Consider the following 9,608-nt stretch of genomic DNA (forward strand, 5'->3'; position numbering starts at 1 on the left):
GTAAAGTACGTTTTCTGATCAGCTCTGTGTCCTGCGTTTGACTTCGCCCACCGCATTTCACTGACGCCTTTGACAGAATCACACACCTACGACATGGAGTCAGCAGGAGCAGCGGTGCCAGCCGGATCGATGGAAGAACGCGTACAACAAGCGGCCATGATCCAGGCTCTCGGCGCTGCCATGGAACGTGTGGTGAACACAATGGAGCGATGGGAGAGGAGGTCTTCCTATACCTCCTCCGATTACACCACCACCATCATCAATACCCATCGCTTCACCTCCGGGGTCCAGTGGGATTCGGCTCTCGCTCCCGAGGGCTTATGACGGCACAGATGCCGGGTGTCAGGGTTTTCTGCTCCAGGTAGAACTCTACCTGGCAACCATCCACCCGGCCCCCTCGGGATACGAGAGCGTGTCCGCCCTCATCTCCTGTCTGTCCGGTAAAGTGCTGGAGTGGGCCAACGCCGAGTGGGGGGGGGAATAGACGCCGCAACTGTCAGCTATGCGGAGTTCACCCGCCGCTTTAGGGCGGTATTCGATCATCCACCAGAGGGAAAAGCGGCGGGTGAGCGTCTATTCCACCTCAGACAGGGGAAGAGGAGCGCGCAGGAATTCGCACTGGACTTTCGGACTCTGGCTGCCAACGTGGGATGGAATGAGAGGGCCCTCATCGACCACTACCGATGTAGCTTGAGGGAGGACGTGCGTCGGGAATTGGCCTGCAGGGACACCAACCTCAGCCTGGACCAACTGGTGGACATGTCGATTCGACTGGATACCCTGTTGGCTACCCGTGGACGTCCGGATCCGGGGCCGTCCATTCCATCCGCAGTACCTCCGAGCCTACCCCTATGGAGCTCGGAGATGCTGCTATGAGGGAGACCAGTAGAGGGGCCGTCCCCTGCATCAACTGTGGCCGCAGAGGACACACTGCTGGTCGGTGCTGGGGAGGGCCTCCTAGGAGTCGAGGCAGTAGGCAGCGCACTGATGAGCCATTCCAGGTGAGTAGGCACCCAACTCACCCAGAGCTCCCTGTTGCGCATATGTGTATAAATGTTGTGTTTCCCGAGTTTTCTCCTCAGTCCCAGCATAAGGCGCTAGTAGATTCATGCGCAGCTGGGAACTTTATTGATCGTCAGTTTACCCATAAGTTAGGAATTCCTATTGTGCCAGTCGATGTGCCCTTCCCTATCCATGCCCTAGATAGCCGCCCTTTAGGGTCAGGGTTGATTAGGGAGGTCACAGCGCCTCTCAGGATGAAAACACAGGAGGGGCATGAGGAAATAATTAGTTTGTATCTGATTGATTCCCGTGGTGTTGGGGCTTCCCTGGTTAGCTTCTCATGACCCCACTATTTCATGGCAACAGAGGGCTCTCAAGGGATGGTCTGATCAGTGCTTGGGGAGGTGTGTAGGTGTTTCCGTAGGGGCAACCACGGTGGAAAGTCCGAACCAGGTTCCCACCATGCACATTCCGCCTGAATATGCCGATTTGGCTCTCGCCTTCTGTAAAAAGAAGGCGACTCAATTACCACCCCATCGACAGGGGGATTGTGCGATAAACCTCCAGGTAGGCGCTGCGCTTCCCCGGAGTCACGTGTATCCTCTGTCACAGGAGAAGACGGCGGCTATGGAGACATATGTCACCGAATCTCTGAGACAGGGATACATACGGCCGTCCACTTCCCCTGCGTCATCGAGTTTCTTTTTTGTGAAGAAGAAGGATGGTGGTTTACGCCCGTGCATTGACTACCGTGGTCTAAATCAGATCACAATAAAATACAGCTATCCACTACCTCTGATTGAGTCTTTGCACGGGGCGCGCTTCTTCACTAAATTGGATCTCAGGAGCGCGTACAACCTGGTGCGTATTCGGGAGGGAGATGAGTGGAAGACAGCATTTAGTACCACCTCGGGGCACTATGAGTACCTCGTCATGCCATACGGTCTGATGAATGCTCCTTCAGTCTTCCAATCGTTTGTGGATGAGATTTTCCGGGACCTGCATGGACAAGGTGTAGTGGTGTATATCGATGACATTCTAATATACTCCGCTACACGAGCCGAGCATGTGTCCCTGGTTCGTCGGGTGCTTGGTAGACTGTTGGAGCATGACCTGTATGTGAAGGCGGAGAAATGTCTGTTCTTCCAAGAGTCCATCTCCTTCCTGGGACACCGCTTGTCCGCGTCAGGTGTGGAGATGGAGATTGACCGCGTTTCGGCCGTGCGTAATTGGCAGACTCCAACCACGGTGAAGGAGGTGCAGCGGTTCTTGGGTTTAGCCAATTACTACCAGAGGTTTATCCGGGGCTTTGGGCAGGTAGCGGCTCCCATTACCTCCTTGCTAAAGGGAGGGCCGGTGCTTCTGCAGTGGTCGGCTGAGGCGGACAGGGCTTTTAGGCATCTGAAGGACCTGGTTACTTCGGCTCCAGTGCTGGCTCATCCGGATCCTTCCTTGGCATTCCAAGTTGAGGTGGATGCGTCCGAGGCTGGGATCGGTGCTGTACTGTCTCAGCGCTCGGGTACGCCACCAAAACTCTGCCCCTGTGCTTTCTTTTCTAAGAAGCTCAGTCCGGCGGAGCGCAATTATGATGTGGGGGACAGGGAGCTGTTAGCTGTGATTCAAGCCCTGAAGGTGTGAAGGCATTGGCTTGAGGGGGCTAAACACCCTTTTCTCATTTTCACTGACCATCGTAACCGTACATCCGGGCGGAGAGTAGGTTGAACCCTCGTCAGGCAAGATGGGCTATGTTTTTCACTCGATTTGTGTTTACGCTCACTTACAGACCAGGTTCCCAGAACGCTAAGGCAGACGCCCTGTCCCGACTATTTGACATAGAGGAGAGGTCCATTGAGCCCACTCCCATACTCCCGGCGTCGTGTCTGGTGGCACCGGTGGTGTGGGAGGTTGATGCAGACATTGAGCGGGCGTTACGTACCGAGCCTACTCCCCCCCAGTGTCCGGAGGGTCGGATGTACGTGCCGCTCGAGGTTCGTGATCGATTGATCTATTGGGCTCACACGTCACCCTCCTCTGGTCATCCTGGTATCGGTCGGACAGTGCACGGTCTTAGTGGGAAGTACTGGTGGCGCACTTTAGCCAACGACGTGAGGGTTTATGTTTCCTCCTGCTCGGTGTGCGCCCAGTGTAAGGCACCTAGACACCTGCCCAGAGGGAAATTACAACCCCTACACGTTCCACAACGGCCGTGGTCTCATCTATCGGTGGACTTTGTCACAGACCTTCCTCCCTCACAGGGGAACACCACGATCTTGGTCGTTGTGGATCGGTTTTCGAAGGCCTGCCGTCTCATTCCTATGCCAGGTCTCCCTACAGCCCTACAAACTGCTGACGCCCTGTTTACTCACGTCTTCCGGCACTACGGGGTACCTGAGGATATAGTATCAGATCGGGGTCCCCAGTTCACCTCTAGAGTCGGGGGGCGTTCATGGAAAGTCTGGGGGTCTCAATTAGTCTTACCTCAGGTTTTCACCCCGAGAGTAATGGGCAGGTGGAGAGAGTGAACCAGGATGTGGGTAGGTTTCTGAGGTCCTATTGCCAGGACCAGCAGGGGGAGTGGTCGGGATATATCCCCTGGGCAGAGATGGCCCAAAACTCACTTCGCCACTCCTCTACTAACCTTACGCCTTTTCAGTGTGTGTTAGGTTATCAGCCGGTCCTGGCACCTTGGCATCAGAGCCAGATCGAAGCTCCTGCGGTGGCCGAGTGGTTTCGGCGCTCGGAAGAGACCTGGAACGCTGCGCTTGTACACCTGCAGAGGGCTATCAGTCGACAAAAGGCAAGCGCCGATCGCCACCGCAGTGAGGCTCCGGTGTATGCACCGGGAGATCGGGTCTGGCGCTCGACCCGAAACCTGCCCCTTCGCCTGCCCTGCCGGAAGCTGGGTCGGCGGTTTGTGGGGCCATTTAAAGTCCTGAGGAGATTGAACGAGGTTTGTTATAGGTTACAACTTCCTATTAATTACCGTATTAACCCCTCGTTCCATGTGTCTCTCCTCAGGCCGGTAGTAGCTGGTCCACTCCAGGAGTCTGAGGTACGAGAGGTTCCTCCGCCCCCACTGGACATCGAGGGGGCTCCGGCGTACTCAGTCCGTTCCATCTTGGATTCGAGGCGTCGGGTGGGGGGCCTGCAGTATCTTGTGGAGTGGGAGGGGTACAGTCCAGAGGAACGGTGCTGGGTCCCTAGGAGGGACATCCTAGATCCCTCCATGTTTGAGGGATTTCCACCAGAGTCATCTGACTCGCCATGCTCCGCGTCCTCCTGGCCGTCCCCGAGGCCGGGGTCGGCGCACGGCTGGAGCCGCGCATCAAGGGGGGGTACTGTCACGGATTCAGCCGAGGCTGCCCCTCCTCCTTGCTCGGGCAGGCTTCGGCGTCACCGAAGTACTAGCTGCTACCGATCTATGTTTCTGTGTTCGACTTGTTCTGTCTTGATTATGTACACCTGTTTCCCATTATGTTGTATTGTCTTCCCTATTTAACCCTCTGTCTTACACTGTGTGTTGTGTGTGATTGTTATCGTTATCGGCAGTCGTTAGTGTGCAGGTTATTTCCTCCCTGTGTGGAGATTGTGTATTCTCAGTTTACTTTCTAGTAAAGTACGTCTTCTGATCAGCTCTGTGTCCTGCGTTTGACTTCGCCCACCGCATTTCACTGACGCCTTTGACAATGCATGCATATATTGGTCGTTAATTAACTTGATAACAAATTACGCGTTGTCCTACAACTGAGCAAATCAATGTGGTGCCCCCTTTTTGTTTTGTATAATATCATGTGGGTTCCACAGGTGAGCACAAAGATGATGGAAAGAGAAAGACCATGGGTATTCATACAACTTTATTACCACTAGGTCAAGGTGACAAAACTAAGTCAATGAATCAAAATAAATTGCTTCAAAAAATCCCCCAGAATGCAGCATCTCAATTTAGTTGTATGCCTATGGTGTGGGCTCAAGCCATTCTAGCAGAGGCTTGTTAAAATGAGCCCATTAATGTAGCAAGCCTTATTTAACCAACAATGCCATGTCTGCCAGTGGGAACCCAGTAACTGCACAGACTCCAGGAGCCAGGCTGACAACAGGATGGGATGCTCAAGAGCTTTAGAGCAGTCTGCACCTTCAAAAAACGTATCCTTGTCCAGTTCAGTACAAACACACACTGGGTCTTAAAGCCAAATCAATGTGGAGAGAAGGAAGGCTCAGAGGTCCTGGTGTCTGCCATACCATACTGCTACATAAAAAGGTGAAGGATGCCATGTTAGCAATTGGTTCCAATTGACAGAGGATTGGTCATGGTCAGTCTCCTGGATGGAAACCTCGTGAGAATATGGCGATTACACCAGCAAGGGGGCCAGTGTTGAACAATAGAGCACAGAGGAATCTGGCTGCAGTGGAACACACTCACAGTGGATCACAATCTCCCCCTGCTTTAACCCTTCAACTACCAGATGTTCATATACTTAGCAGTGTCTATATTTACATTTTAGTCATTTAGCAGATACTCTTATCCAGAGCGACTTACAGTTAGTGAGTGCATACATTTTTCATACTGGCCCCCCGTGGGAATCAAACCCACAACCCTGGCGTTGCAAGCACCATGCTCTAACAACTGAGCTACAGGAGGCTATATGACCATTATATATACACTGAACAAAAATATAAACGCAACATGTAAAGTGTTGGTCCCATGTTTCATGAGCTGAAATAAAAGTTCCCAGAAATGTTCCATATGCACAAAAAGCTTATTTCTCTCAGATTTTGTGCACAAATTTGTTTACATCCCTGTTAGTGAGCATTTCTCCTTTGCCAAGATAATCCATCCACCTGACAGGTGTGGCATATCAAGAAGCTGATTAAACAGCATGATCATTACACAGGTGCTCCGTGTGCTGGGGACAATAGAAGGCCACTCTAAAATGTGCAGTTTTGTCACAATACAATGCCACAGGTGTCGAAAGTTTTGAGGGAGCGTGTAATTGGCATGCTGACTGCAGGAATGTCCACCAGAGCTGTTGCCAGAGAATTGAATGTTAATTTCTCTACCAATCATCGTTTTAGAGAATTTGGCAGTATGTCCAACCGGCCTCACAAGCACAGACCACGTGTAACCACGCCAGCCCAGGACTTCCACATCCTGCTTCTTCACCTGCGTGATCGTCTGAGACCAGCTACCCGGACAGCTGATGAAACGGATTAGCATTTCTGTCTGTAATAAAGCCCTTTTGTGGGGAAAATGCCCTCCCAGGCCCACCCATGGCTGTGCCCCTGCCCAGTCATGTGAAATCCATAGATTAGGGCCTAATGAATTTATTTCAATATGAACTGTAACTCAGTAAATTAGTTGAAATTGTTGCGTTTATATTTTTGTTCAGTGTGCCTTCCTTACTAAAGACAGGGTCTACATACAGTATGTCTTGGGAAACAGCTTTGTTCCCTTTTTTGTTACATTTTGTAGACATGGCTATGCATTTTCTTTTAATTGACAGCATTTTCTTTTATTTGATCTTATCATGGTCATGCATGGATGAGCTCTACTCTAATCAAATTGCAATTATGACCTGAATCCAGGCCCCTATGCTGAAACCATTTTTTTCATGCAATATTTAATGCCACCACACCCAGTTTCTCCAATTTGCGAGTCATCTGGCCAGCTGGGGCCTCAACTTTTTAGAGGGCGGTTCACTGGAGAGGCTGGGTATTTGAAGAGGCCACTGGCTGACAGGCAGGGCAGTCAGAGGGAGGGACCAGTGAGTCCTGCCAGTTCTCCAGAGGGGCCCTTTGTGGCACAGATTCTGCCCAGATCAGCCTTTCACAGCCCAAGCAAGCCTCGTCTACCACAGGCCCTCAGCTCCAGCTGACAACAAGGCCCCGGCTGCTGGAGGGGTGGGACTGAAGTGGAACTGTCAGAGCCAAGGGTGGCCACTCTCACTAAAGAGTTCTGAAGTGGGATGGCCAAACAAGTTCCAAAATATAGAAACTGGCAGCATAAAACTTACAAAAATGCAGACATTATTGTATAAATATCAATATTTAATTGCAATAATTCAATATTTCTTCATCTCTATCCAGTACTACTACTCTTTACTAGAATTCAGTTGAATAACCATTATCTCTACTTAATAACGCACATTCTTTCACAGAAAAGGGATTGGTCTGTGTTCAGGACAGATGAGAAACAGCATTTTGCATCTTAGATGAGACCAAGATTGTAAGAACAACAGCAGAAACAACCCATTCAGTTACAGTACTTTGACCATTGGGTTCATAATGTTGGATGCTGTCCGTTTCACAGATTCAAACCTGGTCACCAGAATCCTGTTGTCCAGTGTCTGTTGTCCTGCAGTAATCTTGTGCTGTGGAGATTCATCACGTTTGGCCTATCCCAGATATGGATGAAGCAGTAATTTCTTTGATGCTGGTCTATACTGTACAATTCCATTCTACAGCATCGTGTCCAGAGGACACTGGTGCAGTGCCAGTTGAGTTCCAGATGTAGTATTCTGAGGATAACAGCTCCAGTGCTGCAGAGAGAAGAGAGACAGAGCGTGCATTCAGAATTTACACAATGTTGTTGTTCTTACTGTGGAATGCAGAGTTTGGTTTTCGCCAGGCATTACTGGAACCATGTTGTCCAAAAAGTTCTACTTTTGAATCATCTGTCCATAGAACGTTCTTCCAAGAGTCTTGATGATCATCCAGGTGCTTTTTGGCAAACTTGAGTATAAGTATAACTTTTTGGACGAGATGGGTCCCATTGTGCCTGGTGAAAACCAAACACTGCATTCCACAGTAAGAACATCATACCAAAGGTCAAGCATGGTGGTGGTGGTGGTGTGATGGTTTGGGGATGCTTTGCTGCCTCAGGACCTGGACGACTTGCCTTAATAGAAGGAACCATGAATTCTGCTCTGTATCAGAGAATTCTACAGGAGAATGTCAGACCATCCGTCTGTGAGCTGAAGCTGAAGCGCAGCTGGGTCATGCAGCAAGACAATGATCCAAAACACACAATCAAGTCTACATGAAAATAGCTAAAAAGCAACAAATTGGAAGTTTTGGAATGGCCTAGTCAAAGTCCAGACCTAATCCCAATTGAGATGTTGTGGCAGGACTTGAAACGAGCAGTTCATGCTTGAAAACCCACACGTCACTGAGTTAAAGCAGTTCTGCATGGAAGAGTGGGCCAAAATTCCTCCACAGCGACGTGAGAGACTGATCAACAACTACAGGAAGCATTTGGTTGGAGTCATTGCAGCTAAAGGTGGCACAACCAGTTATTGAGTGTAAGGGGGCAATTACTTTTTCACACAGGGGAATTGGGTGTTGCATAACTTTGTTTATGAAATAAATATGTAATTGTTGTGTTATTTTTTCACTTATGTTACCTTTATCTAATATTAGGTTTTGGTTGAAGATCTGATAACATTCAGTATCACAAATATGCAAAAGTAGAGAAAATTAGAAAGGGGGCAAATACTTTTTCATAGCACTGTATATGTCAATAGGTTACCTGTTAAAGAATGGCAGATGTGCCTCACAGTACTCAAAGCTGTTCCTCCTACTCTCGTGAAGTTTGAGACTCACAGTCAAATGCAGCTGGTTGTCATCCTCCTTCAGCTGATAGGGAGGATGGGTGGCACAGGGACCTGAGAAAAGACAGCATTCAATTTGACATGAGATGACACAGCAATGTATGACGTTTTTGGATGTATGAAGGAGTGTTTAGCTATGTTTAGAAGCTGTGGACCTGTGGACCTGCCACGTGTAACTGCAGAGCCTGAAAGACTCGAGGGGAGAAGGGGAACTTGTAGGGGCCAGAGGCATCCAGTGAAGACACACAAGGGTGGACCAGGACATCCAGCAGTGGTGAGCCATTGGGTGGCTGGGTGAGAGTGACTGTCACATTGGGAAGAACCCCTTCCACGTCACACAGATTACACAAAGGGAAAAAGCACAAATGGGTTTGAGAAAATTAGGAGCAGAAGGCAAAAATAAGCTTTAGCATTACATTTACTGTACCATACATAAACGGTATTACTGTGCTCACCTTGCAATTCACTGTGCTGTAGACCTTCCAGAGGTCCTGCCTGTTTTGGTTTCCATACTGCATGGAGCGCACCATCTCCATTAGAGCTACATTCACTACAGCCCCACCACAGTGCAGCCCTGTTTTCCAGGCTGGCTGTTTCTGGGTCCCTGCAGGAGAGGGCATTGCTGATGTCAATGAGGCCCCTAGCTGAGGGATGTCCAGGGGGGTCCCGAAGGGGCAGACATTCAGGAAGATAGAGGGTATCATGTCCAGGCGAGAGGCCAGCCGCTCACTGTCAGGCTTACTCCCAGACCCACAGAGGAAAGCCTGCAGGCCCACCAACAGTGTGAAGTCCTGGGAGACAGAGAACAGCCTGGCCAGAGGAGGACGGGGCATCCACCAGGGGCAGATGGCTAACACTGGTCAGAGGACCCCTCCACTGGGAACCTCCACATGCAGCTTCATAGGTGGTGAGCGCTGCTGGTGGAGACAGTCATCTCATAGAGCCATGTATGGTTTGTCAGGGTTTGTGAGTAGTAGGAGCTGTGAGTAGGAGCTGGGG

At 50.1% G+C, this 9,608-nt stretch overlaps 1 pseudogene across 1 annotated transcript; it reads right to left on the minus strand.

The window, feature by feature from the left end:
• Positions 1 to 6,826: 6,826 nt before the first annotated feature.
• On the minus strand, positions 6,827 to 9,442 carry LOC311145601 (AP-5 complex subunit mu-1-like; annotated as a pseudogene). Its single transcript has 5 exons — positions 9,065 to 9,442; positions 8,773 to 8,947; positions 8,528 to 8,663; positions 7,449 to 7,538; positions 6,827 to 6,917 (listed from the first exon to the last, which is right to left on the minus strand). The product of its transcript is annotated as an AP-5 complex subunit mu-1-like (transcript).
• Positions 9,443 to 9,608: the final 166 nt, after the last annotated feature.

This window comes from Coregonus lavaretus, assembly GCF_964263955.1.
Source record: "Coregonus lavaretus genome assembly, chromosome: 18".
Lineage (NCBI taxonomy): Eukaryota > Metazoa > Chordata > Actinopteri > Salmoniformes > Salmonidae > Coregonus > Coregonus lavaretus.